The sequence below is a fragment of the Triturus cristatus genome, chromosome 3_2 (genome assembly GCF_964204655.1).
Source record: "Triturus cristatus chromosome 3_2, aTriCri1.1, whole genome shotgun sequence".
Taxonomy (NCBI): Eukaryota; Metazoa; Chordata; class Amphibia; order Caudata; family Salamandridae; genus Triturus; species Triturus cristatus.
The window spans coordinates 703,984,976-703,997,942 of NC_140584.1; the positions used below are offsets into that span (position 1 = coordinate 703,984,976).

The 12,967-nt window shown below is 37.4% G+C and overlaps 1 long non-coding RNA gene across 1 annotated transcript; it reads right to left on the reverse strand.

Annotated features, from left to right (window-relative positions):
* Positions 1–8,917: 8,917 nt before the first annotated feature.
* LOC146858001 (uncharacterized) lies at positions 8,918–10,055 on the reverse strand. Its single transcript, XR_014979638.1, has 3 exons — positions 9,995–10,055; positions 9,423–9,492; positions 8,918–9,333 (listed from the first exon to the last, which is right to left on the reverse strand). It is a non-coding gene; the product is annotated as an uncharacterized LOC146858001 (long non-coding RNA).
* Between the last annotated feature and the right edge of the window lie 2,912 nt (positions 10,056–12,967).

Genomic DNA, 12,967 nt, shown 5'->3' on the forward strand with positions numbered 1-12,967 from the left:
AGGTTAACGGGGTTATTTTGTCTGAGAGAGAGGTGCTCTTACGTCTGTTGTGCTGCTTTTTACTGTTGTTTTATTCTCCTCACTGTTTTCTTTCTTGTTTGTTCGTTCTAGTTGTCGAGTTATCAGTGAATCTGTCATTATGTCCCCATCGAAGCTCGTGGTCAGGAATTCGACCCAGTCTTGTTCCTGGACTTTCAAATTGTTTATTGCTTTCACTTGCCCACTCAGGCTGTTTACTACTTGCAAAAAGGTACTTAAGTTGGTTTGCTTTGCACTAAACACTAAGGTGCCGATTACGATCCGTTAAAAACCGCGTACGAACCGTCGGTCGGAGCGAATTCCCCGTCCGACTCGTACCCGGTTGTAAAACTTTACAAACATGGAATTACGATTCGCACGGAAACACCATTTCCGTACGAATCGTAAAAAACACCGACCGACGAAAATATACATACGAATGTGATCCGGGAATGCTGCGACGTGACGTCGGGACGCTTTCAGGCAGCGTTTCATGAACCAGGAATTACGATTCGAACCGACAGCAGTCCGGACGGCAATATTTTCACGGCACCCAAAAAGTGCCGCAAAAGCGAAGTACGGCGCGAATCGACCAGAGTAGGTGGCCCGGTACGCGCCGACCCCCCCCCCAGCCCCCGTAGGTACGCGCCGACCCCCCCCAGCCCCCGTAGGTACGCGCCGACCCCCCCCCAGCCCCCGTAGGTACGCGCCGACCCCCCCCCAGCCCCCGTAGGTACGCGCCGACCCCCCCCAGCCCCCGTAGGTACGCGCCGACCCCCCCCAGCCCCCGTAGGTACGCGCCGACCCCCCCCCAGCCCCCGTAGGTACGCGCCGACCCCCCCTGTGTGTACACCCGTGTACGGTGCGTACCCCTCGTGTACGTTCGAGTCGTACCCCCACCCGTGTATGTACGGTGCATACCCCCCTGTGTACGCTCGAGTCGAACCCCCCCGTGTACGCTCGAGTCGGACCCCCCCGTGTACGCTCGAGTCGTACCCCCACCCGTGTATGTACGGTGCGTACCCCCCCGTGTACGCTCGAGTCGAACCCCCCGTGTACGCTCGAGTCGGACCCCCCCGTGTACGCTCGAGTCGTACCCCCACCCGTGTATGTACGGTGCGTACCCCCCCGTGTACGCTCGAGTCTACGCGCTGGGGGTACGCACCGTACATACACGGGTGGGGGTACGACTCGAGCGTACACGGGGGGGTCCGACTCGAGCGTACACGGGGGGGTTCGACTCGAGCGTACACGGGGGGTCCGACTCGAGCGTACACGGGGGGGTTCGACTCGAGCGTACACGGGGGGGTTCGACTCGAGCGTACACGGGGGGGTTCGACTCGAGCGTACACGGGGGGGTCCGACTCGAGCGTACACGGGGGGGTTAGACTCGAGCGTACACGGGGGGGTTCGACTCGAGCGTAAACGGGGGGGTACGCACCGTACATACACGGGTGGGGGTACGACTCGAGCGTACACGGGGGGGTACGCACCGTACATACACGGGTGGGGGTACGACTCGAACGTACACGGGGGGTACGCACCGTACACGGGTGTACACACAGGGGGGGTCGGCGCGTACCTACGGAGGCTGGGGGGGGTCAGCCCGTACCTACGGGGGCTGGGGGGGGGTCGGCCCGTACCTACGGGGGCTGGGGGGGGTCAGCGCGTACCTACGGGGGCTGGGGGGGGGTCGGCCCGTACCTACGGGGGCTGGGGGGGGGGTCGGCGCGTACCTACGGGGGCTGGGGGGGGGTCGGCCCGTACCTACGGGGGCTGGGGGGGGGGTCGGCGCGTACCTACGGGGGCTGGGGGGGGGTCGGCCCGTACCTACGGGGGCTGGGGGGGTACGGCACGTACCGGGCACCTGTTTGGACGTCTCCATGGTTGTTATGGGAGTTCGGTGCGGACGGTCTTTTCACCATACGGTTGTACATTCGGACGCCCGGGATGGATCGTGATTCCCCGGTCGGAGTTCACCTTTCACGTTTGTACGGTGAATCGTACGAGGACGTGTCGGACACATTTTCCGACCCGAGGACGTGTGGGGAAATATTCCCAGTGCGGTTCGTATGGACTTTTTACCATGCGAATCGTGATTGCCAGTTCGTACGGCACTTGTACGATTCGTACGGTAAAAAGACCCGATACGAGTCGTACGGGGACATTTTTTACCGGATCGTGATCGGCACCTAATTTTGTCCAGAACATCTCGCTCCTATTTCTTTTTTCTTTCCATGACAACCTTTTGTATTCTTTCCTCAAGTGATGTATATTTTCCCATGCGGCTTAGTCGGAGTCTGTTATTTTAGAATTCCTAACTGCTTTTCCTAATACTTTTTTCAGACATTACATTTTATACAAAGAAACGTTGTGGGCCTTTCCTGAAATTTATCTGTGACAACCAGGCATAAGTGGTCAGTTTCGTTTTGAAATCTGTCCAGGAATCTATTAGATTAGTTTATATATTGCAACTGGCCATTACTAGTTCTTTTACTGAGCTGTGCAGGTCCTGTAGCGTAGCGTTTGTCCACCTCAATCACTTTAAGCTTATCAAATGTGGTGAGCAGTCTATATATCGACTTTTTAATATCGAGGGACATAAATATCGAGTCAAAAATATCGAATGTCCAAAATATCGAAATAGCTAATATCGATGTGAAAAATATCGTTTTTTTTTTTTTACTTATATGTCGATGTAAGTAATATCGTTCGTAATAATATCGACATGTGAAAATATCGTTATTGTGTAATATGAGAAATATTTATATTGTTTTAGGGGCGGGATGTTGGGTTATAGGGGATAAGGGTGGGGAGTGTTTTAAAAAAGTTAATTTATTTTTGTAATATATTGTAAAATTTAATTATTAAATTTAATTTAAAATGTGAAATGTATATTTAATTTTAAGAGCGGGATGTTGGTTTATAGGGGATAAGGGTGGGAAGTGTTTTAAAATTTTTTATATATTTGTAAATTTTTTTAAATAATTTTCTAGAAATTCTAAATTAAATTTAGAATTTTATAAAAAAATTTAGGAGCGGGATGTTGGTTTATAGGGGATAAAGGTGGGAAGTGTATTAAAAATGTTTATATATTGTTAGAATTTTTTTGAAATTTATTTAGAAATTGTAAATTTAATTTAGAATTTTAGAAATCATTTTAGGAGCGGGATGTTGCTTTATAGGGGATAAGGGTGGGAAGTGTTTTAAAAATGTTTATATATTATTTAATTAAAAAAAAAAAAAATTTGAAAATTGTAATTTAAAATGTGCATTTTAAATAAAATTTTAGGAGCGGGATGTTGGTTTATAGGGGATAAGGGTGGGAAGTTTTTAAAAAATTTGTATATATTATTTAATTTAAAAAAAAAAAAAAATTCGAAATTGTAAATTAAAATTTGCATTTTAAATAAAATTTTAGGAGCGGGATGTTGGTTTATAGGGGATAAGGGTGGGAAGTGTTTTAAAGATGTTTATATATTATTTAATTTAAAAATAAAAAAAAATTTAGAAATTGTAAATTAAAATTTGCATTTTAAATAAAATTTTAGGAGCGGGATGTTGGTTTATAGGGGATAAGGGTGGGAAGTTTATAAATATTTGTTAATTTTTTATTAAAAATATTTATAAATAGGAAATAAATTTTCAATTTTTACAAATATATTTCGGAGTGGGATGTTGGTTGATAGGGGATAAGGGTGGGAAGTGTTGTAAAAATGTTTATATATCTGTTAATTTTTTAACAAATTAATCAAATTAATTTAGAATTTTCTTTTTTTTTTAGAATGTTACAAATAATTTTAGGAGCGGAATGTTGGGTTATAGGGGATAAGGGTGGGAAGTTAATTTAACATGTTTATATATTGTTACTTTAAAAAATATTAATATTTAGAAAATTTAAATTTATTTTTAAATTTAACTAATCCCATAATTAAATATAGATTTCAGTCAGAGTATTAAATTAATTAAGTTCACTGTCCAGCACTTATTTTAATTTAATATAGAATGGAGTGGGAATAGTAAATTAATTTAGTTCAGTGTCCAGCACCTACCCTAATTTAATATAGGTTGGAGTGAGAATAGTAAATTAATTAAGTTCATTGTCCAGCACTTATCTTAATTAAATATAGAGTGGAGTGGGAATATTAAATTAATTAAGTTCATTGTCCAGCACCTACTGTAATTTAATATAGTTTGGATTGAGAATAGTAAATTAATAAGTTCAGTGTCCAGCACTTATCTTAATTAAATATAGATTGGAGTGGGAATAGTAAATGAATTCAGTTCAGTGTCCAGCACATACTCTAATTAAATATAGGTTGGAGTGAGAATAGTAAATTAATTAAGTTCAGTGTCCAGCACTTATTTTAATTTAATATAGACTGGAGTGGGAATAGTAAATTAATTTAGTTCAGTGTCCAGCACCTACCCTAATTTAATATAGGTTGGAGTGAGAATAGTAAATTAATTAAGTTCAGTGTCCAGCACTTATCTTAATTAAATATAGAGTGGAGTGGGAATAGTAAATTAATTTAGTTCATTGTCCAGCACCTACTGTAATTTAATATAGTTTGGAGTGAGAATAGTAAATTAATTAAGTTCAGTGTCCAGCACTTATCTTAATTAAATATAGATTGGAGTGGGAATAGTAAATTAATTAAGTTCAGTGTCCAGCACTTATTTTAATTTAATATAGACTGGAGTGGGAATAGTAAATTAATTTAGTTCAGTGTCCAGCACCTACCCTAATTTAATATAGGTTGGAGTGAGAATAGTAAATTAATTAAGTTCAGTGTCCAGCACTTATCTTAATTAAATATAGATTGGAGTGGGAATAGTAAATGAATTCAGTTCAGTGTCCAGCACATACTCTAATTAAATATAGGTTGGAGTGAGAATAGTAAATTAATTAAGTTCAGTGTCCAGCACTTATTTTAATTTAATATAGACTGGAGTGGGAATAGTAAATTAATTTAGTTCAGTGTCCAGCACCTACCCTAATTTAATATAGGTTGGAGTGAGAATAGTAAATTAATTAAGTTCAGTGTCCAGCACTTATCTTAATTAAATATAGAGTGGAGTGGGAATAGTAAATTAATTAAGTTCATTGTCCAGCACCTACTGTAATTTAATATAGTTTGGAGTGAGAATAGTAAATTAATTAAGTTCAGTGTCCAGCACTTATCTTAATTAAATATAGATTGGAGTGGGAATAGTAAATGAATTCAGTTCAGTGTCCAGCACATACTCTAATTAAATATAGGTTGGAGTGAGAATAGTAAATTAATTAAGTTCAGTGTCCAGCACTTATTTTAATTTAATATAGACTGGAGTGGGAATAGTAAATTAATTTAGTTCAGTGTCCAGCACCTACCCTAATTTAATATAGGTTGGAGTGAGAATAGTAAATTAATTAAGTTCAGTGTCCAGCACTTATCTTAATTAAATATAGAGTGGAGTGGGAATAGTAAATTAATTTAGTTCAGTGTCCAGCACCTACCCTAATTAAATATAGGTTGGAGTGAGAATAGTAAATTAATTAAGTTCAGTGTCCAGCACTTATTTTAATTTAATATAGACTGGAGTGGGAATAGTAAATTAATTTAGTTCAGTGTCCAGCACCTACCCTAATTTAATATAGGTTGGAGTGAGAATAGTAAATTAATTAAGTTTAGTGTCCAGCACTTATCTTAATTAAATATAGAGTGGAGTGGGAATAGTAAATTAATTAAGTTCATTGTCCAGCACCTACTGTAATTTAATATAGTTTGGAGTGAGAATAGTAAATTAATTAAGTTCAGTGTCCAGCACTTATCTTAATTAAATATAGATTGGAGTGGGAATAGTAAATGAATTCAGTTCAGTGTCCAGCACATACTCTAATTAAATATAGGTTGGAGTGAGAATAGTAAATTAATTAAGTTCAGTGTCCAGCACTTATTTTAATTTAATATAGACTGGAGTGGGAATAGTAAATTAATTTAGTTCAGTGTCCAGCACCTACCCTAATTTAATATAGGTTGGAGTGAGAATAGTAAATTAATTAAGTTCAGTGTCCAGCACTTATCTTAATTAAATATAGAGTGGAGTGGGAATAGTAAATTAATTTAGTTCAGTGTCCAGCACCTACCCTAATTAAATATAGGTTGGAGTGAGAATAGTAAATTAATTAAGTTCAGTGTCCAGCACTTATCTTAATTAAATATAGAGTGGAGTGGGAATAGTAAATTAATTTAGTTCAGTGTCCAGCACCTACCCTAATTAAATATAGGTTGGAGTGAGAATAGTAAATTAATTAAGTTCAGTATGTAGTGGGAGTAGTATGTTAATTAAGTTTGGTAAATAGCAAATATTAGAATTAATTATAGAGTTGAATAAGAATAGTTAAATTTATTGGATTTAATTGACAAAAAATCTGTAGATTTTAGTTTGGGTTGGATAAAACATAGAAGTTATATCAGAATGCAAATTCCAAATTATTTTTAAATTAAATAGTAGATAGGAAAATAATATTTATTTTATAGTTGTTGGAATGTATATTCATTCGAGAGAAAATTTTGTTTATTATTACGCATATTTTAATAATTACATCATTGCAATAAACATGTCTGATATATACCATACGAACTGTCTAAAGCTATCGACCTATTACCTAGATTGAACTCTGGGTCCTGCCGATTTCGTCATACTACCCCCCGTTTTGACGTGTAAATATTTCTTATTGTTGAAACTCGCCTTGAAAATCCCATGTTTGTGCGAAATGCATTGGCTGTGGATCTGGTCTCACTAAATCTTGGAATAAAGGAATTCAAGCAAATACTCAACTACTGTGTGGATTCGAAACACAAAAGTTTATTTTGACATTAATTTACATTTCTTCCAATATGTTGCCTCTCATACTTGTGGATAATTGTTGTCTTGGTGGTCATTTGAGCAGCTGACCATTTGAGGTGGGCAATATTATCGTTACTGATAAAGTGAGAAGTCCAGGCTGAGCATTCACCTAAAACCGTGCTGCTTTAATTTTCAAACTTCCTATGTTTGTTTGGTTCTTTTATTTTGTAACCGCTCGCTGTTGTTTTGGGTTATTTTGGTCGAATCCAGGTCGCGGTTCGGAGCTGTTTCGCGTTTGAGAAGGTAAGAGTTATTTGCTTTATTATTAAATAGTTTTAAGTGTTTTGTGGAAGTAGTTATGTTGTAATAAGTGTGTATTGATTGATGTTTTAGAAGTTAGGGTGTTAGTAATAGTTTGTATACGGTTTTATAATTAACGTTGTGTTTCGTGTTTGTGGCTTTGTTAGTGTTTTGGTATTTCGGTGTGTTAAAGTTTTATAGTGTTTGAATAACGTTTGCAGTGAGGTTTGTACGTGCGTTTTGTGTGTTTGTGGGTGGGTGGGAATGTTTGTTTCTGTTTTGTAGGTTTTACGGAGAAGATATTTTCGTCGGTTTCAAACACCTTATTTTTTTAAAGGAAGTGTGTATTAGTTGTGTTTACTAATGTTTATTTAACACTTCCTTTATTGTTCGGGTTTCCAGGAGCGGTTATTTACCTTTTTTATATTTTTCGGGATTTTTCTGGTTAATGGATAGTCATTTTTTGGATAACTATGGATTTTGAACTCCCTGGATTTATTTGGAAGGAATGTTATTATCCCATTGGAGATACTACACAGGTAAGTTCATTTAAATATTTTTATTGTTGGTGGCGAAACCTTATATATTTAATATTGTTGTTGTGTACTTGGTTTGTTTAATTATGTTGTCTAAATATATGTCCATATAATTCATGTATATATTTTAGACCACATAATTAAATATGTGATATAATAAAGTGGATTATTTATGTTGTGATAGTTGTTTTAGTAGAATTGTGGGTTAATATTTAGAAAAGGGTTTAGAAGAGAGTTTGAGCTATTATATTTAAGTACTCAAGTCCTCTTGTGGATGGGTATAGCTGTACCTGTTGTTGTAGGTAATTATACATTTGAGTAGTTTGTCTAGACTGTTTTGGTTTTAATTGTAGGACAGATTGTTGCATTCTTAATTCTTGGAAACTTTGTTCCTTTTGTATGGCAATTAGTAGTTTTTGTAGTGTTGGAGTTGTTCTCCCAGTAGAAGTTAGGAATGCATTATGCCAGCCCTCGACGGCGTTGTTAGTTTTGGCTTGTTGGTTGAGTGTACTTACATATACATTCCACCAAGGTATTTGGAACTTGGGCTGACGTCTATGGCCTGATCTGTGCAGTCTCCCCACCCAGGTATCCTCAAAATAATCTAACAGGGGAGATAACTTTACTTCATTTTGTTTGTAGAATAGACTTTCTAATAAAAGATTGTAATGTTCTGCAACATCTGTGGTTGGTACATAAGCTAGGGCTGTTAGAAGTTTTATTTGATGTGCAAAACTTATGTTAGTGGCGTATTCTACACTTAGTGAAGATTTTTGTAAATGTCTCCATATACATTGGTTAAGATGGAAGTAACATCCTTGGATAGCTGTATGGGGGTACAGGTTTAGAATGGAATTTATCATGGCTTGCTCAAAGTCTATGATAATTGTTTGAGGGTAAAAATCATTAGATTTTTGTTTTACTTTTCCTAGCATTTCATCATATGTTGTGTTTTGTTTGTTAGGTAATAGTGCATAAATTAAAGGTATGGAAGTGTTGTGATATTGACCGTGTATTGTGTAAAGCTGATAGAATGGTTTTGGGCATATTGTAAAGGTGCCATCCATCATCCATGTTTGGCATTGTTGCAGTTTAGTTATATTGTTTCCAGTAGCAAACATTATGATTCTTTTTTCTGGGCTTTTGTTATCAAAAAAAATAAAAGGTTCATTATTGTGGGTGATACTTAATTCTGGTGGAATGATGATCTCTTGAAAAGTTTTAGGGGATGGTATAGTTGTCGTGGTTGCTTTTTTGGTCCTAGCAATAGTTCTTTTTATAGAAGCAATTGATGGTAATTGGCCTCTTGCTTCTTTGGGCACTCTAGGTAATAGTTCTTTTAGGATTACACTTGTAGCAGTTTGTGAACCTGTGCTTAATTCTTTGATATTTTCAAGAGTTGATCTGACTTCTATTTCAGAGAGATTGGGTGGATGGTTATGCTCTCTTGTATATAGTACAGTTGTTTCTCTTGTTGTTGCTCGGCCGTAGCATTTGTTAGAATAATATTTAGTACACTTCCAGTTCACTTTTCGGTCCGTCTGCTTTTCTTGGGTGTATGTGTAACCCATGTAACACAATAGGAATTTTCCTTTCTGCGAAGTTATAAATTGGGCTTCTTCTGTCATCGTGATGTGTTACAATTCTGGAAAAAATGTATATGAAAATATATGCTATAGTACTTTATATCTTTATATGAAATTAGCAAAAAAGCATTTTTTTATATATACTTACCAAGTCTTTTTTGTTGTATTTGAATGAAGATGTTGTTTGTCGCAAAAATGTTGTTTAGTTGATTTAGTCTCTGAAAGTTAAAGAACATTTATTGTTGTGGTTGGTTTAGTTTTTTAAGTGGGGTGGTATTGCTGTTTGGTATAGACTATATTTTTATTGAAGAAACTTATTTTATTGTTTTACAAATTAACAATTCAAAAAACCTTCCCCCACCTTCATCTGTCCCGGAAGTACCACACATTTATCATCAAGACCAATTATTCAGGAGAATGAACAACCTTTCCACCCAGTTCTCTACCCCCCCTCCCCCACCACATGTCAATGTACCCCCGTCTCCTACCCCTCTTACTATGTGCCCCTCCTGCCTAATAAATAAGATGCAGTAGCCTAACCTCTCACTAAGCAAACAGAGCCTACCCTCATGCCCAGTGGTATAGACTATAGGTGTTAATTTATACAGGTTTTTTACAATTTAAAAAAGAGAACATGGATTTGTTTAGGGGTTTAGGATGTTTTGGGGTTTGAGTAGGATTTAATTAATATTTTATAAAGTATTTTGATAGTATATTTACTTTTTAGTGAGTCTTTTCTGGCAATCTTCAATATTTTCTTTAGCTGTTTGGAGTAATATCTGTAGTGGAAACATAAAGAGATGGAATATATAAGTTAGTTATTTATTTGAGTAAAGATAAATTAGTGTTTTAGTTTAATTTGGCAGTTTAGTTAGAAAAGAATATTTACTTACGTTTTTAGAATAGTAATAGGATGTAGGTTTCTTCTGTTTAGTAGAGCTTCTTCTTCGTTCAATGCTTTGGTTTAAGGCACCGTGGAACACTTGTTTTAATTGGTTTATATAGTGGTTTCAAATTGTTTCTTGAATGTTATTGGTTGTTTTCTGTATGTGGCCTTTCTATTGGATGGTTTGAATTTTTTTTAGTTAATTGGTTTCCTTTTATGGAAAATGCTAAGTAAGAGTATATTTAGTTTTAAAGGAGGAGAGTTTTAAATTATTATATATAAAAAGATTGTTTATAATGTGTACTAATTTTATTTAAATGTGTTCGAAATGCTAATGTGATAATTATTTTAGTTTTTTTTTATTATGTTGTTAAATATAGAGATCGCTATAAATGTTATGTTTATGTTTAAGTAGAATCTCATTTGAAAATGTATGTTTTGGTAAAATATTGTCTTTATGTTGTTGAAAGTATTGGTTGTATTAGTATTAGAATTGTCGATATATTTAAAAAAACGATATTATTGATGTCTATATTTTGGTTATCGATATTTGTGACATGTGTCATATTTATTAACTTATGTCGATATTTAGTATTTCGATATTAATGTGTGCGATATTTGTGTGATCGATATAATTGTATTACGATATTGTAGTGTCGATATTAGTGTAGTTTTTTAAATAAGTATACAATGTCGATATTTTTGATGTCGATATATTTGTTGCGATATTTGTGTAGTTCGATAATGTGTCTGTCGATAATATGTCAGAGATCCATCAAATGTATATGCCCAACCAATGCTGGGGTGATACTATGCTTTGGAGGAATTATACTAATATGTGTATGTTGGTAAGAGTGATCACTCAAGGTGGTAAATTTGATTGAGAACTGTAATGATAACGGCATCAATGAAAGAGAAACAATTGTGAAGTCTAGTATGGATCCTTCATTAGCTCCATGACAGGTGAGTTTTTGGGGGCATCCTCCTTCGTTCTACCATTGATTACCCTCATTCCCAGATACTACAGAGCAGTTACTAATGATTGACCTGTGCGGTCTGGATAGTTGGTCATGTGGTCGCACATTCCTATGTATATTTTCTATTGTTAGTTTTTTGTCCTCGTCTGATGTAATAATCACATTGGCTTTAAAGTCTCCTGTCAGGATTACGTCCCAGGATGGATGAGCGAGTCTTATGTCTGAAACCGTTGAGATTATTAAGGAGTTGAGTTCTTTTTTCTTGTTTGAGTTTGGATGAACGCAGATGCTAATCAGCAGAACTACTGGGTTAAAATCATGAGTACTCCGATGAGTAAATTTGATTAGTTACAGACCTGGATCGGGGAATTTTAACTGTTTGGATTTGATATTGAATGCCGTAGACACGTAAACTGCTATTCCCCCTTTTGGAAGCCTATAACGCTCATTTCTTTTCTGCCCCCACACAGTAATGGATAAAATCCTCCAGGAGTAAGTTATCCAGTGCCCATGTCTCCGGAAGCGCTATGATGTCATACATAACCCAGTCCTGAGGTGGTATACCTTCTTCAAGTAGTTTTTTGGCCCCTGCTATGTTCTATGAGAGAAGGTGTAGGTCGTTCCTCCTGGACTTCCTTGATGAATTCTCTCTAGGTCAATCTCCCTTGTGTGCGTTTAGGGTAGCTGGGAGCAAACTCCACTGCTTTTGGCCTCTATCTGTATTCATATTCGGATCGATGCTCCTCATAAGCATACTTAGACTTCTTCCTCTGGCATTCTGTAGCACCGAGAATACTGAGGTCTTTTCTGGAGTTTTTCTTGATCATTGCTTGATTGTTGAAGTGGTTTTGATATAAAAGGTTGTGGGTAACATGACTTGGTTTGTTAAATACTTTTATGCCCCAGGCTTTAAATTGTTGTGTGAAATTTCAAATGAGGAGCGCTGTTTCCATGTGGTAAGGGTTTGTTCCATGCATTTGGTATCTTTGGTTGGGATAAATTCCATTGATAAGAGATCCGAGGATTCTATGTGCCGTAACCCTGGGATTTTGACTGTCAGTTTTAATATTTTCCCCCTACTAAGAATGGTGTGTCCAGCCTGCAAATCATATTCTAGTGTGAAAATTATTTGTTGCGTTAACTTTTTGTTCAGGGGAAACTTTATCCGGTTCAAATGGGGCTGCTAGGTATGTTCTGACAAGCTTAACTTTTTGTGGGTTTGTACAATAATCCTCTGACCTGATTGAGACGTGGCACTGTCCATTAATGCATTGAATTTTAGCATAACTTCTCCTGGATCAGTGTGAGGGAGACCCGGCTTCTGACTCTCATACTGGTCGTGTCTTATTTTTGGTGCCTGAACACTAAGCACTATCTCCTGTACACTGGTCCTTAGGACTTTTGTTGACAAAGCTTGCTGGATGGATCTGACGTCTGTTTTATTTTATTATTCGGTTTCTTTTAGTCTAGTATGAATTTGTGGCTTGATTGTTACTTGGTACTACATCTTCTTGACCACAAGACCCGTGCCCTGGCCCGTAGGCATCTTTGTCCCTAGGTGGTAGACTTTGCTGAATTGTTAGTTTTACGTTTATGGGGTTCTTTTGCCGTTTGACTTGGGTTTTTGATATTATCTGTTCCCCTGCTGATTTCCCCTCTGACTAGTGTAGTTCTTATGTCTTTCACTGCCTTTTTAACGTTGCCTTTGGCTATGCCAGCTATTGTCATACTATCCAATTTTTCTAAGACATGGATTTTGGTTCCTATACTTTACTTGAGCTTCACTCTTCAATGTGTTTACCTCCTACACATCCCACTTCATTTGGTTCT